At 35.6% G+C, this 22,861-nt stretch overlaps 1 protein-coding gene and 1 pseudogene across 11 annotated transcripts in view; one reads left to right on the forward strand and one right to left on the reverse strand.

Moving 5' to 3' along the window:
* ADK (adenosine kinase) overlaps positions 1-22,861 on the reverse strand; it is a 564,491-nt gene that overhangs the window by 265,541 nt on the left and 276,089 nt on the right. The window lies entirely within an intron of this gene.
* On the forward strand, positions 8,071-22,111 carry LOC103891657 (ras-related protein Rab-5C-like; annotated as a pseudogene).

Genomic DNA, 22,861 nt, shown 5'->3' on the forward strand with positions numbered 1-22,861 from the left:
ATATGTATATATGCATTTATATATATATACACATATATACATGCTGCCTCATTTAATCCTCATAACAATCTAATGAGGTAAAAATGATTCTTATTTCATAGATGGGAAAGTTGAGGCTTACAGTTGTCCAAGGTCATACAGCTAATAGGTGGCATAATCAGCACTGGGAACACTCCCACCCTTTTTAAGAGATGGAGTGGAGGTAAGTGTTCACTAGGTTGCCCCAGCTGGACTTGAACTCCTGGGCTCAAGAGACCCTTCCACTTCACCCTCCCAAGTAGCTGGGATTAAACCTAACTCTTTTATTTATTTTTTTGAGATAGAGTCTCACTCTGTTGCCTAGGTTGGAGTGCAGTGGCGTGATCTCAGCTCACTGCAGCCTCTGCCTCCAGGGTTCAAGCAATTCTCCTGCCTCAACCTTCCAAATAGCTGAGATTACAAGCATGCACCACCACGTCTGGCTAATTTTTTGTATTTTTAGTAGAGATGGGGTTTCACCACATTGGCCAGGCTGGTCTCGAACTCCTGACCTCAGGTGATCCACCCCCCTCAGCCTCCCAAAATGCTGGGATTACAGGCGTGATACACCACAGCCAGCCAAACCTAAATCTTAAGCTCCAACTTTTTCTTTTGCACTTTGTACTCTTAGAGGGAAATGACTCCTTAACAGTATATACATTGTTCATTGAGAATTTACTATGTGTCAGACCACTTTATTAAGCATTTTCTGGTGTTTTTTTATTGACTTCTTATCATTTTTTGAGGTAAGTGCTATCATGATCTCCATTTTACAGATGAGAAAACTAAGATAGGAAATTGACAAAGAGTAGTAGATTATTAGCCAAGCCTTCAGAATTATCTTAACTCAATACCCTGGTATTAGAGAGTAGTCTGTAGTGAAGGGATCAGAGTATGACACCCTCAAATATGCCACTTCAGCATAAGGATTATTTTGAACTACAGGCAATTAAAACAGCAAACATAGGAGGAGCTCTCTGCTCTCCCCTTTACTTCCTAAAAATAGGGCATAAATTTCCCTTTTGTAAAGGAAATTCATATTTGTAATGGCGTCCTCCTCTCCAGTACCAGGAAAAGAAGTAGACTCTTCTCACTTGAGTCTGCATAATAAACCTTACTAAACAATCCTTATTTACCACTCATTTCTTAGTCACCTATCGTTAACGCCCACCCTCACCCCACCAGAAGTCTAAACCCCCATTTTGTCTAGTCTCTTCTCCATACTTTATCACTCTTTGTTAAAATGGTATGTAAGCCCCTTGGTCTCACTGGCTTTTTAGGGTTTTCAATTCTTTTCTGCGAGGCTTCTCACATGCATACAAAATAAACCTTTTATCCTCCTAATTTTTTGTCAGTTTAATTTACAAGCACCAACTACTGAACATAAGAGGGTAGAGGAAAAGTTTTTCCTCCTATAGTACCTGCTCTACGTAGTGGAGAGATGTTTAAGTAAATATAGCAAATAGTATAGCAGATATCAAAATATATTTGACTAAAACTATTACTGGAGAGTAGAAGATTTAAAATGCTTTGGGTAAAGCATTATAAAAACAAAACAACACCCCAAAGCTTCCTAAGTGAAAATCAATGAATGAGAACCATGCAGTGATTTATAAACTAATAATATATTTTGGATTTTAAAATCAATGTTAACAGTTTGCTCAAAATCACTGTACTATCTAAATAAGAGGAAATACAATTGATGGAACTAGTTTACATGTCTTTTTAACATATTTCCAAGCTCTAAAACCAATAAGAAATGAGAATAGTTGAAGATATTTGTCTCCTATATTTCATTCACTGTATGTACATGGGAATCATTAGCATAAAGGAATAAAATCAAATGTACAATTATCCACCTTCTCACTATTCTTTCAAATTAGTCTTACATCACAATACTTCTTAAAAGGATTTTATGGTTCCCAGCTGATTATTGTATACAGTTTATACTCCTAAGCATGGAATATAAGGTTCTTCTGACCCCATCCTATCTTCTTTCCTGTCGTCGTCTCTCACTATTCTTCCACAGGCAACCTAGTTTAGTATTTCACAATTTGATCCATAGGAGAGGTTAATAAGCTCTCTTTGAAAAATGGCTTGACTGCAAAATAGATTTTTTAAAGTTGCATATCATATCTCCCTCTTGGAAATCCAAAATGAACATCAGTGTATTAAGGTGGAGAGGGGGCAGGTTGGAAGGGTTCCTGAAAGAGTAAATTAAACAAGGGTTACACAATTAGTGACAAGATTGCCCCCTCTCCTCCAACAAAAAGGGTCAAATAATTAGAATAAGTAAAGAGATAAATTATCAGTCTTAAATCAGTATGAAAGAAAAAATTAAAGCCCTTTAAAGTATATACTATTCATTTCAGCATTCAACTAGCAGAATCTATTCCCAATTTATGTATTGGGTTTTAGCTAACCAACTGTTTATTTTTTCCCAACTATTTAAATGTAATAAAAATATGTTTAAGCTGTAGCTTCAGTTAATTCTGAATCACTACTGAAGTAATTAAAATCAAAATATTATAACATCCATTTATGTATTTAAATTTAAATAGCTCATTTAAAAAGAGTTAGATTCATGATAGAAATTCAATGTGTGAACAGCAATTCTTTTCAAACGGGAAAACAGTTATAACTGTTTCATTTATACTTGATGTTTTCCATTAGCCTTTCTTAGATTTCTCAGTAAACAATTACTTGCACTCACTTTATGATTTAGGTAAGGCTCAACAGCCACTTCCTTTAAATAAGGAAGCCAAGGTTAAGAGAGGTTAAATGCCTCAGTGCAGATCAGAGGTTGAACTACCTATATAATTGTGGGGTTTTCAGGAAATACTTTACTCTTTCCTTCAAGCAGGTGTAAATATACTAACACATTTGTTATTACAGACATTCCAAGTAGCTTCTTTTACATTTCAACCACTTCTCTTCACTTAAAGGCACTTAAAAAGTATTATATAACAGTGAAGGAATATATAAAAGAATGAGTATAAAAGTATGTTATAAGGAATGTAGGAATTACTATTAATAACATCAGATACAATTTATTGCTTCATTAAATAAAAATGATATAATAATTGCCACTTAGTTATAAATGGAAAAATCCTTCATTTGAGGAATGAATAATAAGAAACATAAGGTGTTAATACTGAAATTAATTATAGGAACATTAATGACATTCACACTTGTTATTAACATGTTAATCACTAAGAACTCAAGATATGTCAAGCTAAGGGCAGCTGATTTTCACAGAAGGTCTTTTCAACAGAGGCTGTATATAATGTCTACAAATTTTGTTTGAGAATAGGGCGAGAAAAATTTTTTTGGTAAGAAATCTGGGCAAGTATGTAAAAATAAGTGTACATGTAATGAATTAATTCTTTATTAAAATATTGAATAATGTATTTACAACCCATTGTTTATATTTGTTTTTCCAAATTAGTTATTATGACATTAAAGAAATAAATTCTACCATGTTTTTATTCTCAATGCCTTCTTACTGCTTCTTTTCTAACCTACACCTTTAATCTTCTGTATGTATGTGCCACTAAAATCAGATGTGAAAATTATTATACTGTCACAGGAAAAATGGATTTGTGATTTCTGGTGGGAAATAAAGCAGTCAGACAAATGAACCATTATGGGAAAAAAAATCTTATCTTTTAGGAAAAGTAATGGATCAAGATATTAATGACCATCACCCCTGAACTCACTGCTAGATGCTAAAGAAAAAGAATTTAAACTCCTTAACTCTGAAACAAAAAGAAACGGCTTTGTTAAAAGACCAAACCCTCTTTTTCCACATTATAAATTATATGTTTACACTACACTTATAAGAAAGATAAGTTGTCAGAGAGAAGCTTCTTAGAGTATACTCCCCCAACCCCTTGCTACAAAATAGTATCTATCCATGTTTACTTATTTAAATAAACACTTCAAAATACTCTATAGAGAAGTAGGAACATTTAACTTGTAACAGGGAAGGCTACATAAAAATTTAAAGATATTTACTCTTTCAAGAAAAAGGTTCACATTAGTGAAAAGATCAGTATAAAACAGGAGATGGGCAAGTCTACTTACTCCCAAGTATGTGTTTAACAGAAAACAGACAACTGTGCCCCATTAAAATTCAAAACCTTGGGTCAGGATCTAGCCCTAGGAAAGACTTTTCTTCCTCTCTTGCTGCAGGTACTGGGTTTCCTACCTAATTAAGCCTTTATGAAAGAGTAATAATCAATTAGCCGGCATTTGCACAGGATATTAATTTCTGTGGAGAAATGCATTTTGCAAATAGAGTTTGGACATATTACTCATTTGGGCATAGTGGATGGTCTGACTGATGAAGCACCATAGAGTTAATCCTCTGAACAGGTAGGCCAGTTGCATATACCTGAAATGGAGGGACAGGAGATAGAACTGGTGATCTATAAAGCTCTGGTATGATTCTTTCTCACTGGCTTACCAACACATGAGTTTTATTCTAAATACTATAATGTATTTATCCAATAGGGGTTACAGTGGAGTGAATAATACTATCACAGTGTTTGATTAAAATAAGAAATAAAATAGCAATAATAACACTTTTACATTATATATTTCTTCAAGAGGTTACATGCCCCTATCTAAATTCATGCCTTTCATATTATAATGTACATTTAAATATTAATCTCTTTGGATGCTTTGTTGTTAGGTGTGCCAAGTGGTCACAGTAGTCTAAAAGTTTTGTTAATACCATCTGTTTTTTAAAATAAAAGCTTTATTGAGATCTAATTCACATATAAATTGCATTTAAAGCATACAATTCAGTGATTTTTAGTATATTGACAGAGATGTGTAACCAGCACCACAGTCAATTTTAGATTAGTTGTCTAACTCCCAAAGAAATCCTGTATCTATTAGGAGTGTAGCATTGTCCCACAACACTTTCAGCCTAAGACAACCACCAATATCCCTTCTGTCTTTATTGATTTACCTATTTAAGACTTCTCATGAATGAGATCATACAATAGACAGCCTTTTATAAATGGCTTCTTTCACTTAGCACAATGTTTTAAAGGTTTATCTATGTTGCAGCATGGATGAAAGTACTTCATCCTGCTTATTACTAAATAATATTTCACTGTGTGGATATAATACATTTTTCTTTCAATTTTCTTGAGTTATAACTGACAAAAATTACATTATTCACAGTACAAAATATGTTTTGATATATGTATATGTTGTGAAATGATACCACAATCAAGCCAATTAACATATCCATGAACTTACAAATTTATCTTTTTTTGTGTGTGGTAGAAGACTTAAGAGCTACTTTCTTAACAAATTTCAAGTATACAATACATCATTATAAACTATAGTTATCATGTTGTACATTAGGTCTCCAGAACGTATTCATCCTATAACTAAAAGTTTACACCCCACGACCAAAATCTCCCCATCATTCCACTAACCTTCTTCCCTCCCTCAACCACACTTTCTACCCTGTTTCTATGAGGTTGACTTTTTAAGATTTCATATATAAATGAGATCACACTATCTATATTTTTGTGTCTGGCCTATTTCACTTAGCATAATGTCCTGCAGGTTCACCTATGTTGTTGCAAATGGCAGGATTTCCTTCTTTTTTATGGTTGAATAGTACTCCATTGTTTATATATACATATACTTTCTTTATCCATTCATCTGTTGACAGACCCCTAGGGTATTTCCCTATTTTGACTATTGTGAATAACGCAGCTGAACACGGGAGTACAAATATCTCTTCAACATACTGATTTCATTTCCGTTTATTTAATTAATTATTTATTTATTTAGAGATAGAGTCTCACTCTGTTGCCCAGGCTGGAGTGCAGTGGCATGATCTTGGCTCACTGCAACCTCCACCTCCTGGGTTTGAGCGATTCTCCTGCTTCAGCCTCCCAGGTAGCTGGGATTATAGGCATCTGCTACCATGCCCAGCTAATTTTTATATTTTTAGTATAGATGGGGTTTCATCATGTTGGCCAGGCCAGTCTCCAACTCCTGTCCTCAAGTGATCCGCCCACTTTGGCCTTCCACAGTGCTGGGATTACGGGCATGAGCCACTGTGCCCGGCCGATTTCCTTTAGATTTATATCCAAAAATGAGGTTGTTGGATTATATAGTAGTTCTGTTTTTAAAGGAACTTTCATATTGTTTTTCATAATCTCTGTGCTAATTTATATTCCCACTAGCAAGGTATCCCTTTTTTCCACGATTTTGACTTTTTGATAACAGTCACAAATTTAAGGTGGTATATCATTGTGAGGGAGAGGAAAGTGGGGGGGCTAATTCTTTTTTTTTTCTTTTTTTAAAGAGACAGGGTCTTCCTATGTTGCCTAGGCTGGCCTTGAACTCCTGGGCTCAACTGATCCTCCTATCTCAGTCTCCTAGGTAGCTAGCACTATAGGTATGCACCACCACCACTGAACCCAGCTTCATTGTGGTCTTTCGATTTGTATTTCTTTGATGATTAGGGACACTGCACATGTTTTCATATACCTGGGTCATTTGTATGTCTTCTATGGAAAATGTCTATTCAGGTCCTGGGCTCATTTTTTAATCGGGTTGTTTTTCTGCTATTGAGTTGTATGAGTTCCTTACATATTTTGGATAATTAACCTTTTAGCATATATGGGGTTTACAAATATTTTCTCCCATTCTGTGAGTTGCCTTTTCTTTTGTTGTCTCCTTTGCTGTGCAGAAACTTTTTAGTTTGATGATATAGATACACTTGTTTAATTTTGCTTTTGCTGCCTGTGCTTTTAGTGTCATACATAAAAATTCATTGCAAGACCAGTGTCACAGAGCTTTTCTAATACGTTTTCTTCTGAGTTTTAAGGTCTCAGGTTTTATGTTTAAATCTTTAATCTGTTTTGAGTTCATTTTTGTGTCTGATGTAAAATAACAATCTAATTTTATTTATCCATTCAGCAGTTGATGAACATTTCAGTCATTTCTACCTTTTGACTATTACAAATAATGCTGCCATAAACATTCATATACACATTTTTGTGTAAACACAGGTTTTCATTTTTCTTTGGTATATATCTAAAAGTGGAATTGCTGGGTCGTATGGTAACTCTGTGTTTAGCCTTTTGAGGAACTGCCAATATTTCCACCAGTGGTGCATGAGGGTTCCAAGTTCTCCACATCCTTGTCAACACTTGGTATTATCTGTCTTCCTGATTATAGACATCCTAGTGGGTGTTAAGATGAAGCTCACTGTGGTTATGACACTGTCTGATGGCTAAGATTAGCATCTTTTCAAGTGCTTATTAAAACTCCTTGCTTTGTGTATACGTGTTTTCATAAAGTGGAGGTAAGGCCCTGAGTTCGTAAAAACTAAGATTAATACTAAGGTCGTGAAATTACAGTTAGCTTGTTACTTTTTGGAACTTAGCTGAGGAGACCTTCACACATACTAAGGACTCATCACTCTTGTTTATATTACAATAGATCTTATTCTTCCTAGAAGATGGGTAGTTCACTAAAGACAGCACCCATGTTTTCTTCATCTTTGTATTGGTCACATTGCTTCACAGGATACGTATAGTAGGCAGACTCAATGAATGATGGTTAAATGAGTAAGTTTAACATCTGATGTCATATTACCTTTATAATGCCTCCCTAAGATATACAATGGAAGAATACTATTCAACCCTCTTTGGAAAAATGATAAGCATATACAATTATGTGCTGAATTGGTAGGGCCATTTGAAAACTCCAAATTTTCCAATCCCAAGTTTAGTTCTCAGTGTGCCTTTGACTAGGCCAGAGATTTTTCATGTTTAGATGATCTAAGTTTTAAAACATTAACATCTATAATAAAACAATATCTTTATTTTTATTTATGAACATAATGGTAGATCATTTATTTTAAACAAATGAGATATCTCATTAGGGTATGATAAAGCCTAACTTAATTTATTAATTGTAAAATAAGCATTCAGTGGAATCTTTTGTTCTTTTCAAGTATAAAAGGCACAACTGGGAATAACTTTATTTCTATAATCCTAAGTATGGGCCATGAATATAGGCTCTGGTATTACAGGACCTGAGTTCCAGCCCAAATCTGTCACTTATCAGCCAGGTGAATTTTAGCCAATTATTTAACCTCTCTAACCTTGAGTTCCTGCATTTTTCAAATGGATAACAGAATTTAACTCAGAAGGCTACTGAGAGAACTAAATATGTAATGTATTACTATGTGGCAAGCTATTATTATTCAAGGAAATATTGTAAATATGTCCAATGTGGAATCAATTTTCAAATAAAAAAATTCTTTAAACAATACTAAGCCACTAGGATTAGTCTAAATGCCTTAGCTTAGAGAGGAACCAGGAAATAGGGATAGGAAAAATATATTATAGCTTTTGAATTATATATTATTTGTATGTACCATATATTTAAAATAATCAACTAAGTTTAGTTATTAACTATTAAGAGAAATACCTTATTATAAGAAAACTATTTCTACATTATAAGTTGTAAGGAGAAATTACATAACCTAATAACAGGGGCTTCTAAAATGAAGCATATATGCCTACTAGAAATTATGCTAGTCTATATGTTAAAATTAAATCAAGTTGGTTTATAAGGAAAATCTGTGATTATTTCAAATTGAGACAATAATTTAAACATTAAAATAACATAAAATGATTTAACATTAGCTATTTAATTATATGTGATATCCCTAGAATGTTTGCTTGATTTATCGTATATTATAAAATGTATATTCAGGAAAATATTTGCTGATTTAACTAATCATTTTCAATATAAAGGTGAACTTTCTTTTGGAAGCCAAGACAGATTATAATCCATTAATATATCTTTCAACAAAAAGGATGAAATCTTCCACTGGGTAGGCTGATAAACTCTTTCGTGTCAAAACTAAGCCTCTTTATCATGATAACCCAGAATAATGGTCGGCTGCTCTAGGCACTTTATCTACTTTACAGATGAAAAATCAGTTCTACTTTCATGGAATTAGATTAATGCCATAACAGGAAATACTTCTGGGGCTGAACTTGCTTCATGTCTTCAAAGCTGCCTGTAAATTTAAAGTACTTCCTGAACTCAAAAGATAAGACAGGAGAAGGAAAAAGAAAAACAGTACAGTGACCCTTTTACTGAAGGAAAATATTGCTTCCTGAAAAAGATGTTGAAAGCTACTTGCTAAGGGCATTATGCTCTAGAAAGCCTAGGGCAAGTCTGTTTCAGTGGAACATAAGGATTCTGGTCATATATCAGACAATTGCTATAAATCTGTTCTTTCTATAATCCTTTTTGATAAACTTTCTTTAAGTCTTCCCAGTGAAAGCTAAAGTAATAACTTTCTCACATTTTAGTACACACAGAATTGCTTACTCTTTTACATATGACATTTTATGAAGGATTACAGTTTTACACATTTGGAAAAATGCTGACTACAAACTCTAGAATTAAATTTTGGTTCAGAATGTAGATCAAAGGCAACGAATTCAGTTGACACCTTATCAGGTAGTCTGATGTAAAAAATAGGCCACATTATCTAGAACATATAAAAGAGCTTTTTGAATGGTGATGATACTGAAGATGATATATATAATAGATAATTAGGAGGAAAAGAATATTAACTGTCTGTATGCATTGAAACATGTCCATAGAAAATCAGAGATGAAAATAAAACTCATGATTATACAACCTAAAAAGAGGGGGTAAAGGAGGAAATGAATCCACCATGAAAACAATAAAGAAAATTTAGAGAGAGAACACCATCTATGAATTTATGCATATCGGATTGCTTACAACATGCTCATCACTATAGAGTATACAAAATAATAATATCAACAGATGCATACTGAGCACAACAAATACCAGGCACTATGCTGGTTGCCAGAGGTAATATGGTTATTAAGAGAGGCAAGGCTGGGCGCAGTGGCTCATGCCTGTAATCCCAGTACTTTGGGAGGCCGAGGCGGGTGGATCACGAGGTCAGGAGTTCGAGACCACTCTGGCTAACACGGTAAAACCCCGTTTCTACTAAAGATTAAAAAAAAAAAAAATTAGTCGGATGTGGTGGAGGGCTAATCCCAGCTACTTGGGAGGCTGAGGCAGGAGAATCGCTTGAACTCGGGAGGTGAAGGTTGCAGTGAGCTGAGATGGCGCCATTGCACTCCAGCCTGGGTGACAGGGGAGACTGTCTCAAAAAAAAAAAAAAAGAGAGAGAGGCAAGGACCTTACCTTCTTATTAGCTGGCATTCTAGGAGGGTTTAAACAAGTTGATTACCAAATGGAGATAACTGCAACAAAGGAGACAAGCATGGTTATATAAAGTGGGGGTTGGGGTTTGGAGGGATATTATCACAATAGCTCATGGAGGAACAGGGAAAGCTATTTTAGATGGCTAGCCAGAAAGCGACTCTCTAAGAGGATGGCATTTGAGTTGAATGTTGAAGGTTATACATGAGTCAGCCCTTAGAAAACAGTGAAGAGCATTCCAGGAAGAAGGAGTAAGAGTGAAGGACTTTCGAAGGAAAAGGGCTTGGTTGTTAAAGGAATAATCAATGAGAAAGAACTAGAATAAGATGATATTAGACAGGTAGGAGAAAAGCCATGTAAGACATGTAGGGCTTTATACACCATGGCAGAAAGTTTGGAGTTTATTCTATGAGCAATCATTGGCAGCCATGAGAGGGATTTAAACATCAAAATGTTTTATGCTGGTTTGCATTTTTAAAAGGCCACTCCAGCTATTCTGTGGAGAATGGTTTGAAAGCGTTAAAAAGTAGAAGGAGATCAGTCAGGAGGCTATAGCAATAGGGCAGGAGAAAAATACTAATGGTCTGTAATAGAATGGTAATTGCTGATAAAAGAAGAGTAAATGGGTTCCAGATATAAAGATAGGGACTTATTGAAGGAAAAGAAAAAATCAAGGATGACTCCTAGGGTTTGGCTAGGGCACATGAGTCAAACCCTACAGTGGTACCATATACAGAGATGTATTAAACATAAGAGAAACAGGATTGACACTGTATATTAAGATGTCTATTTGCATATAATAATCAAAATAACCAGTTGGTCATTAAGTTTGGAGATCAGAAAAGAGGTATGCGCTAAAAATAAACATTTGGAAATAGTTTTTTGGATGGTACTTTTGGCCATGAATCTAAGAAACCTATGACAATAAATACATAAATACCAAAAATATATAAACAAATTAGAGAACTTCAGATTTTGTCAAACTTTTATTGGTCCAAATTTCTTAGAATTGTTTACTGATTAAACATTGTTTTTCACTTATAATATTGCTTCTATCTTTTCTTTTTTCACTTGCTTAGTGTTATGACCACTTGGACTATTTTGTTAATTTTATTTAAAAAGGCTTTAGATTTAATTCTATTTTCTTGTTTTCTCTTTCATTACTTTCTGTTTTTGTATTTATCACTACCTGTCCTCCTTTATTTTTCTTAGTGGATTCCTTAAGATTTTCTATATACAAAACGTCATCTACAAATAGGAGTAGTTTCACTTCTTTCCAACCTTAATGCCATTTCTACTTATTGCTTATTTGCTGTGGCTACTATAATTTTCAGTAGAAATTTGATTACCTCTAGATCCTGAGATTCTCTCCTATGTTTTTCATAAAAGTTTCATCGTTTTACATTTAAGGCTGTGATCCATTTACTCGATTTTTGTATCAGGTCAAGGTTCACTTTTTGGTCTTTTGGCCACTTTTCACTTTTGATGTCATGTTGTCACAGCAACATTTTGCAAAGGCTATCTTTTCACCAATTAGTTGGCTTTATACCTTTGTCAAAAATCAGTTAAGCATATTTATAGGGGCATTTTAATAATTTTTAACTAGAATTTTTTGTTATTTTCTCATTAGTTGCACTAAGGTTACAATATACATCTTAATTAATGATAATCTACTTAAGAGTCATGAAAACTTTTTTTTTTTTTTTGGAGACGGTAAATGAAGACTAAGAGGATGAAGACCTTTATGATGATTCAATTCCACTTAATGAATAGTAAATATATTTTCTATTCCTTATGATTTCCAGGCTGGAGCGTAGTGGCATGATCTTGGCTCACTGCAACTTCCGCCTCCCAGGTTCAAGCGATTCTGCTGCCTCAGCCTCCCAAGTAGCTAGGACTACAAGCATTTAAAGAGTTTATTATATTAATCTTATTTACCATTCTGGTTTTCTTCATTTCATCTTGTGAATTTAGTTTACCATCTGGTGTCCTTTTCTTACTCACTCCAATAGAGCTTTGTTGCCATGCACCTCCTTTCTGCTGTTATCATCATATATATTACATTCTAATAAGTCATAGGGCCAAAATACAATTATATACAAATTGTTGCATGTATTTGCTTTTAAATGAGTTGAGAGAATAGTGAAGAAATATGTCATTATACTGTCTTTTGTAATTACTTGCATAATTACCTTTATTGATGCTCTTTGTTTTTTGTGTATAGATTTAAATTGCTATCTGTTTTCATTTAATTTCAGCTTAAAGAATTTTCTTTAGTATTTTTTGGTAAGGCAGATGTTCCAGCAACGAACACTCTTAGACTTGCTTATCTAGGAAAATATTTCATTTTATTTTTGACATATTTTTGCTGGACATAAGGTTATTTGCTGATAATTTTTTTCTTTCAGCACTTTAAATATGTTATCTCATTACCTTCTGGCTTCATTGGTACCGGTGAGAAGTAAGCTGTTAATTTCGTGTTCCCCTGTTGTGATTTGCTGAGTTTAAGATTTTCCTTTTGTCCTTGTCAAATAGTCAAGATTTTGCTATTATGAGGCCAGGTGTGCATCTCTTTGCATTTATCCTACTTGGTGTTCAAAGAGCTTCCTAGATGTATAAACAAATGTTTTTCAATAAATTTGGGCTGTTTTTTGCCATTTTTTCTTCAAGTATTTTTTTTCTGCCTTTATTTTCAGACATAATAGTAGTTATAGCATAGAACTGGGCATGAAAATATCTCCCCATTTACTAACCACATGACTGTGGATAACACACAACATTTTTTGTGTCTCAATTTTCTTACATGTAAAGGGGGATGAATTATACCAACCATATGTCACCTAATTCACTGGATTACTGTGAGGCTCAAGTTACATAATATCTAATTTAAAAACTAAACATTAAATAAATGTAAATGTATTTTTCCAAGGATAAAGTCTTCATCTATAAACCTTTGATCTCAATTCCATCTAGCAGTTATCACTCTTCCACACTGCATTATCAGTCTTCTGTTCTATCATATCTTCCTTAGACAATATACAAACTCAAATCTCTTATATCTTTAAGCAAACCTTCCCTCTCACCCAACAGTCTTCACTCTATGTAATCTGCCTACTACTACCATCTTTCTGGTGGTATAGTGATTCTTAAACTCTCTGAGGTGAAGACCAAGTTATTTTTTATCCTCTAGTCCAACACAGACCCATATATAGTGCTACTGTGCATAACTAGCTTACAGATTATATATAAACAACTCACCACAGGTGCTCTCCAACATTCAAAGTCGTCCATTCCCTGTTCAATGAGAAATCTGATGATCATGCACCAGGATATTGGCAGTGTTAAACAAAATATATAGGATCCCATTAGTTTGGACAGAGCTCCTGCACTAGGCCCACCAGACCAAACCAAAACGGAGTCACTCAAGCTGAAGTTCCACATCACTAAGCTAAAACATAGCTGTTTATCTTACTTCCCAAGAAATCAGGAGAAACAGGTAATAGCCAGATCCCCAAACAGACCAGTTTTAGCTGGTATAAGGAAGTCCCCTCTGCTTTAACCTTTATAACAAAAGTAATTTTGGAAATACCAATCCACATTTTGTTTTCTGTTTTTGCTTTCCTCAGCCCTTTTCTGTCTATAAAGTCAACTTCCTCTGCTCAGCTTACTGGAATATTCATTCTATTTAATAGAATGAGGTTGTTGTCCGATTCTAGAATTGCAAATAAAAACCAATTAACATCTTTAAATTTGTTGTAATTTTGTATTTGCTGGAAGGGGGTGTAAACTTGTTAAACAGTTTCCAAATAGTCTCAAATTTTATATTTCATTCATTACAGACTAAGATCAAATAGTTCCCAGACTACACTTTTCTCTGATAATTTTTTTTCTGTCACCAGTGGTGTAATCAAAACCCATTAGTCATTTTAGACAGCAATGACCTCCTATCTTTCATAATCATCATTTTCTGTCTCTTCTGTTGATATTAATTTCTTTCTTCACTATTTAGGAAGCATTCCTTAAGATGTTATTTTTGGCATTCTTCCTGTATTCCAAACTCATTATGTATATAGACAATCATTTCTCCCTCTGGATTTACTAAAGGAGCCATGATTCTCTCAAGCCAGGTAAAAGGGTAACCTCTACCTCATTTTACTTCACCACACACAAATATTCATTTCCAAGGGCCTTTGCATCCTTTCCTACTTTCTTACTTATATCAGCCTCAACCTAGACTAATATAACACCTTTCTAACTAATGTATCTGTAACTAATCTTCCTCACCTCCAATTTAAAGACACATGGTCAAATTAATGTATCCAGCATAGTTTTGATCATAGTAATTCCCTGTGTACTCAAAGTACTTCATTGTTTCAGCAATTCATACCAGTTTCAAATTTTACCACTGTTACTCTCATATGAATCAACTTTGACAAGTCAGCAATTCCTTTAATATAGCTGGCAACTGTAAACATTGGTAAATAGCTACTGAATGACTGACTTAAATGATTATTGGATTCAAACAATTTTGAAAATAAAAAAATCACTCTATACTGTTTATATCATGACTATATACCTTTATATTACTATTCTTACTTTACAAAAATTATCCCATAACCAATGCTATTTTCACATGTCTAATAATACTGCTGCTAGTTTTACTGTTGGATGAACTACATTCTAGCCTCCTGCTGCTACTGAGAAATGCATTAAAGTAGGTCACGTGGTTTTCTTCATGTCAACAAATGATGGCTCAATTAGGCAGATAAGTATCTACAGCCCTCAGCAGAATCTTCAGTCCATTCTTAGCAGTTTAGAAAAGCACTTTGGTTAGCATTAGAGCCAAGGAAAGGAACACTTGTAATTCTTTAAGCATTCAATTAAATTTTTTAAATTCAAGACTGGCTATTGAATGTTTCCAAACAAACAGTGTGGAAGTAGACATTCATCATGAATGAGCACTCTAAAATCTGGTGTGTATGTAAATTTCTTAATGAATGAGATTATGACATTTCTGATACACTGTTTGCAGTATAAACACTTATGGATGATCCATTTTGGTAATTTTGTCATCAACAGATGATTCTATGTTGGTTTGCTAATTAATGGGCAGTGTTTGCATGCATACAGCCAAAGGCATTTCCAACTAAAAGATACATAGAGCTACTGCTGAGTCACTTTGTAAAGTAAAGCCTTCCAGTTCATGAAAGGAAATCTCAGGAATGCAAAGTAAAAAAGAAAAATCATGAAGCAAAAAGGTTCTAGAATAGACAAATACCTAAATATTTAGACATCAGTTTATCTACTCTTTTCTAAAAATTCAATCTACTGAATTAGATTTTTCCAAGGATAAAGTCTGCTATATTGTCTATTTTAACATATGCTCCCGATTCACAGTATAACACTATCTGGTACATAATAGGCACTGGATAAATATTTGTTGAATGAAAACATGAAAGCTCCTGATAGATGAATTTGCTTTTAATGTACTGATAGAATCACTATTCTGGATATCCAAGTTTGAGAGTATCACTAGTCAAACATTTTTTCCTTTTATATTTGTATAACTGATTATGGCATACCATAAAAATTTTCTATATTAGACAGTTCCTGCTCCTCTTCTGGTCATGAAAACTTTCTTAGCTCAAAGTCTATTAATATTATACCTAACTTGATTGAAAGAACTGATAGATATTTTTTAAATCTCTTCCTTCCCTACTCCCACGATGGATATGAATTATACCACTTGACTAAAGAATATGCAAGTGTCTGCAAATAATTCTAACCATCTTTTTCATGCATACACAAATTGCTCAGAATTAATTCTTAAAATTGGGATAGTTTGTTGCAAGTTATAACTTCACTATATTAAACTACTATCATGTGTTGAATCTCAAATTGATTCTAGGTAACATAATTTAATGTTGTAAGAGACATAAAGTCAATGCAATAATGCATTTCATAATTTGCACAAAATCAGTTTCCTGATTGAATAGTTTGAATAATATTCAACTAAGAAGATTTGCAAAGTGTTTTTTATGACTCTCCACTATTAGTCTACTTTAAGATGTTTTTCCCTGCAAGTTCTCTGTAACTTTAGGACAATTTATCTAAACTTTTCCATTGGCAATCATTTCAATGTACAAAAAGTTCCAAAAATAAAAACACAGAAAATACCTTTATCCATTTTCATCTGTTGTCACATTTTTACCTCATTTTCTTTATTATCTATGTTCAGTTGTATTTCTTTTTCTGTATGTATGCATAATATTCTCTTGTGATTGAGTTGAGATGCATTCTGGGCCAGAAACTGCATAGATGATGTTGTGTACTTCTCAGGGACAGATAAACACATAAGGAGGCAAACAATGTTCATTTGACTCTCACTGGAGGTGATAATTGTGATCACCCTGTCAATGTGTTGTCTGATTTCTCCACTGCATTGTTGCTGTTTTTCTCTTCTCCCATACAACATTTCAAGACCATGTAAATATTCTGTTCTTCATCAACATGTCTGTCCTCTTAGATGTTACAACCATTGATGATTTTTGCCTGATCTAATCTTTAACATGATGACTGCAAAATGAGGTTTTCTTGTTTTGTTTTTTTCCAACTCTAGCACAATCTCCACATTTGCTGGTCAACTTTCAGCATGCCACTGTAAGTAAAATATCTTCATTTTCTATCCATCCACCCATTAGTGATTGGAATGGTCTTATAAAGTTCTTTATTTCCAACAGCTTATAATTCATTACTGTATTTAATTACTTGATGCTCAAGTGGTCCTAGATTTGACCAGTGGGGAACTCTTCAAGCTAGATTCTGTATACTTAAGAAACAACTTATCTTACTTTTTAGCATTTCCTTACTTTTTGGCATTACAACATGTTCTAGGTTCATCTTGTACCTACCCTGTCCCGGACTGAAGCCAGTCATTTGAGCGAAGAGCTTTAGTTTTAGTAGGCATTAGGGACTGAACTGCGCTCCTCAAAAAGTCATAATCAGGTATTAACCCTGTGAATGTGAGCTTATTTAGAAACAGGGTCTTTGGAAGTTAAGATAAAGTCACAATGAATTAGAGTGGCCCCTAATGAGTGGATTACTCTGATAAAAAGAGTAAAATTTGGACAGATAAACATAGGGTGAATGTCATATGACAATGAAGGCAGGAATTGAAGTTATAATGTCACAAACCATCAAGCTCCAAGGATTATGCACAACCACCAGAAGCTAGGAGAGAGGTATGGATAGGTTCTCCCTCTGCCTCCCCAAGAAGGAACCAACCCCACAAACACCTTTGGTTTGGAGCTCTGGCCTCCTGAACTATGAAAGAATAAATTTCTGTTAAGTTTGTGGTAATTTATTACAGCAGCCTTAGGAAACTAACAGTGGGAAATAACGCTAGGTGTGTCAATACTATTGTGACTTTGCTCCTTTTGCTCTTTCAGCAATACAGCTAAGAAATATATGAATGTCTCTTCACACACACACACACACACATATATATACATATACAAATACAAAAATACATGCACACACATCAACAGATACATACACACACAGAAATGTCCATATGTACACAGACATCTCCAATCCAATTCCTCTATACAGAATTCTTACCTGTCTTCCTCCTGTCTATGTTTGTCCCTTCTTCCATAGTGAGAACCCAGGCTTACTCATTTGCTCAAAATAGTCTCTGATTTAGTTTGCCCATACCATTAAAATAAACCTACAGGCCGGGTGCGGTGGCTCACGCCTGTAATCCCAGCACTTTGGGAAGCCAAGGTGGGTGGATCACAAGGCCAGGAGATCGAGACCATTCTGGCTAACACGGTGAAACCCCGTCTCTACTAAAAATACAAAAAATTAGCCGGGCGTGGTGGCGGGCACCTGTAGTCCCAGCTATTCGGGAAGCTGAGGCAGGAGAATGGCGTGAATCCAGGAGGTGGAGCTTGAAGTGAGCCGAGATCGCGCCACTGCACTCCAACCTGGGCGACAGAGCCAGACTCCATCTCAAAAAAATAAAATAAAATAAAATAAACCTACAAAAATGAGTTCAGGATTTGTTTGCAATTCTTCATTTCTCTCCCACCCACCCCAAGCTAAGGACATATAGTTGAATCTGGTGTTCATAAATTAGTCCTCCCTTCTTCCTTCATTTCTTTCTCCTTTATCCCCCTTCAGTATGGATATAGTATTCATTTTACTTTAAAATTAGGTTTATCAATGAGAACACATGGACACGGGGAAGGCAACATAACACACAGGGGCCTGTTGAGGCTTGGGGGGTTAGGGGAGGGATAGCATTAGGTGAAATACCTAATGTAGGTGATGGTTGATGGGTGCAGCAAACCACCATGGCACTTGTATACCTATGTAACAAACCTGTACATTCTGCACATATATCCCAGAACTTAAAGTATAATTTTAAAAAAAAAGTAAAAAGAAAAAATAAAAAATGAATTAAGTTCATTTGTTTGTTTACAATTTTAGATCCCTGTCCCAGTGATATCATTTTTATTTAACTGTTTGAATATGTTGGACATTAACATGCTTTCAAAAGTTGAAACTATGCCAAGAAAGTATACCCCAATATCCAAGTCTCACTCCCTCCCACATCCCTTCCACCTCACTCTCCCTTCTACCTCTTGTAACTAATTTTATTGTTTTCTGCTTTATCCTTCCTGAACATACACATTCTTTAATTCTCCCTTTTTCTTGTATGACAAGTAGCACTATGGGTATTTGTTTCTGCTTTTTGTTTCATGTAATATTTCCTGGAAATTACTCCATATATTTATAAAAACAGATAGCTTTTATAAACACAGTCTATTGTATGTTCCAGAGTATATTCAACCAATCTTCTAGAACTGGTCATTTAAATGGTTTCCAATATTTTGCAATTATTAATAATGCTGCATGAATAACCTTCACAAAATTATTTCCAAATGCAATACAGACTGAATTTCTGAATTATACTAATTCCTATGTGTGCAGCATTTTATGTTTACTCTCATATATAATGGGGGCTGTTTTAAAGGAATAGCTAATGGCATGAGCAAACATTCATTATATATTAACAAAAATCGTATAGTGAAATAGTAGATATACTATAATGCAAATTATATAAAAATGTATAGAGACATACATGCACATAAAATGAACATATATGATAGCATTATTGGTGTTTTAATATTCTCTGTACTTTTCTCTATTTCTCAAAAAAGAAAAATACATTAAATTTACAAACAAGAACAGAGACTTCTATTTCTTTCTATATTTCCCCAAAAAGAAAAATAATACATTATACTTACAAACAAGAACAGAGACTTCTATTTCTGACTAAATAGGTACTCTAACACAGGACTTTTGCTAAAAACAACAACAAATGCTGGGTTAAAATAAAAAGAAAACAAAAGAATCTTTTTTTGAAGTATATTGCTGAGTTGACACAGAATACTCAAAAGGTTAAAACAAAGTAAAAATGGAAATCCAGGGGGGTTAGGCAAACACTCAGATTCTTTCATTCTGAGGGATATGCCAAGCCCTGTGCATTGAGCTTCAGTTTTCACAGCCATGTACAGAACTGGCAGTGATACACTAGAGTTGACTCGAGAAAGCTAACTGTACATATCTTTTCCCAACTCCACGTTCAATGACTTCAGGCTGGTATCATGAAATCAGCCATAGTGTGAAATAGAAAAATGTGAGAAATTAGGATTTTTTTTTTTTTTTTTTGCCCTGGACAGCCAGTTTTAAAATATTTACCAGGACACTACTGAACCCAAGGTTTAGGGGATAAATTCTAGGGTATATTAAAGATACGAAGTCTAATTAGACTCTCCACATAAAGTTGGGATCCTAAAGAGCTACATACATGTTTAGTGTAAGAGTTGGATAGAATGATGTCTACCCTACAGAAGGAATAAACAAGGAAATTAACCTCTTTCAAACTTGATGCTGGGTGCAGGTAAATACATCTTCCCTGAAAATTTAACCACAAGCCCACCCTCATGAAGGTTTATGGATCTGGAACTCATGTTACCTATGCAGCCCACAAAACTTTAAGCCCAACATTTATTTGAATGTGTTCCCAGGTTGACAGTATCCCCAGGCTTTTGGCAGATTCAAATGTAAATACTCTCTTTGGAAACATATCTTCATCTCGGTCTCAGAAATCACCACAAATAACGAATACAAGCTAACACCCAGGAAAATAAGGCAGTTTGAGTAACAGCCAGCGGAAACAACAGACAGCAACATCAGAACTGCAGAAGCTTTAAATATTAGGCTAGGCACAAAATAGAAAATAAGTTTAATATATTTAAATAAATAAGAGGTTTGTATATATGAGAATGAAGTGAGTTTATCAAAATGATCAAGTAAACTGATTTCAGGGGAAGAAATGAAAATGGAAGTAATGATTATTACATAAAATTCAATGTCAGGTAAAACAGAATATGAGACACTGCTGAAGATACACTTATCAATATCAGAAGATAGATCTGAAGAAATTATCCAGAACATAGCAAATATGACAAAAAAGGGAAACTATATAAGAGGTTATGAGATGTGGTAGAACAGTTAGTGATACATGTATAGCTATGCTATAAAGAAAAGCATGTGAATAATAATAATAAAATTTAGGATAATGGTTACCCTCTGGGGTGGAGAGAGGCAGGGGAATTTTTTTTGTTTTGTTTTGTTTTTTGTTTTTTGAGATGGAGTTTTGCTCTTGCTGCCCAGGCTGGAGTGCAGTGGTGGGGATCTTGGCTCACCGCAACCTCCACCTTCCAGGTTCAAGCAATTCTCCTGCCTCAGCCTCCCAAGTAGCTGGGATTACAAGCATGTGCTGCCATGCCTGGCTAATTTTGTATTTTTAGTAGAGGCAGGGTTTCTCCATGTTGGTCAGGCTGGTCATGAACTCCTGACCTCAGGTGATCCTCCTGCCTCGGCCTCTGTGCTGGGATTACAGGCATGAGCCACCATGCCCAGCCATATTTTATTTCTTTAGATAGGTGTTTAAGTACATATATGGTCTCTGGGTTTAAGTAAAATTTTTATTTGGAGACACCACCAGGGGTGGGGGGAGAGAAGTGGAGCCTGTCTGAGCCCCAGCCCCAAGTAATGCTACTGCCCTTGCGTCGTCTTGGAGACCCCCTTCCCAACTAAGTGCCTCTTTGCATAGCAATGGCTCCCATCCCTATGCTCTCTGGTACCACGACAGCTGGACAGGTAGTGGCAGGTTGGCGAGGCACAGCACATGACCTAGTGGACCAGCCACTGGGAACAATGAGTCTGTGGTGGCCAAATCTAGCCTTGTCCTCCGCTTTGTCAAGGGACAATTTCAAGAGTACCAGGAGAGCATAATCAGAGCAGCCTTCCTTACACAGACTGTCTGCTTAGACGACACAATAGTCAAGTTTGAGATCTGGGGCAGCGCTGGACAGGAGTAGTATCATAGCCCAGCCCCCTAGTACTATGAAATCACCAAAAAAGATACATTTGCACCAGCCAAGAAAGGGGTGAAGGAGCTAGAGAGGCAGGCCAGTCCCAACATTGTCACTGTACTTGTGGGTAACAAGGCAGACCTGGCCAGCAAGAGAGCCCTGGAATTCCACGAAGCACAGGACTATGCAGACGATGACAGTTGACTGTGGAGACATCAGCAAAGCCTGCAATGAACGTGAATGAAGTTTATATGGCGAGAGCTAAGAAGATTCCTAAGAATAAGCCCCAGAGTGCACCTGGTGCTCCAGGCCAAAACTGAGGTATGGACCTCCAGGAGAACCACCCAGCCAGCAAGAGCCAGTGCTGCAGCAACTGAACCCCTCTTGCCTGCCCACTGCAACTACTTCCTCTGCCTAAACGACTAGACTGGAATCCATTCTAACCAATCACACTCAGCAACTGGGGCCACCACTGGGGACAGGGGAAGGGGCCCACCATGATTTCTCCATATAATTTTGATCATGGGCCAGAGTGAGTTATTCCACCTGCATCTTTCTGTACAAATACTAATTCAATTTTAAGTCTTAGGTCACTTTTTAAATAATATTGATTTTCTGCTCTTCACACTTCCTCCCTTTTCTATTGCTCTCCTACTTTTCCTTTGCTGGTAGCAACCACATGCTTCTGTTCCCCTCACCCTTGTATATGAGGACGGCGGGGTTGGAGCAGCTACCCTTTCTTTGCCTCTTGCAGAACAGACTCAGCAAGAGCATCCACATCCATACCTTGTTTGGCATGGTCTTGGGTTCAGGTGATGAGCAGCTAGGGAAGGGAAAGGTAGCTCTTCCTTCAGCTGGCCGTCATCAGGCTGCAGCCCCCTCCCAACTCCTAACTCCCAGCTGGGAAACCACAGAATTGCCACAGCATTATTGTGACAGCCATGAACCCATTGCCCACAACTCCTCCACCCTCAGTCACCCTGGCACTAAACCCTGTTCTGACTAAATCACAATGATGAGTACTGGGGAGTAGGTAGGTAAAGGGGGAGTGGAAGGGATGGAACTGACTTTTTCTCTATTTTATATTGTATGTTTTCTTCAACATGTAACCTATCAGTATCTTGTCA

The sequence above is a fragment of the Pongo abelii genome, chromosome 8, assembly GCF_028885655.2.
Source record: "Pongo abelii isolate AG06213 chromosome 8, NHGRI_mPonAbe1-v2.0_pri, whole genome shotgun sequence".
Taxonomy (NCBI): domain Eukaryota; kingdom Metazoa; phylum Chordata; class Mammalia; order Primates; family Hominidae; genus Pongo; species Pongo abelii.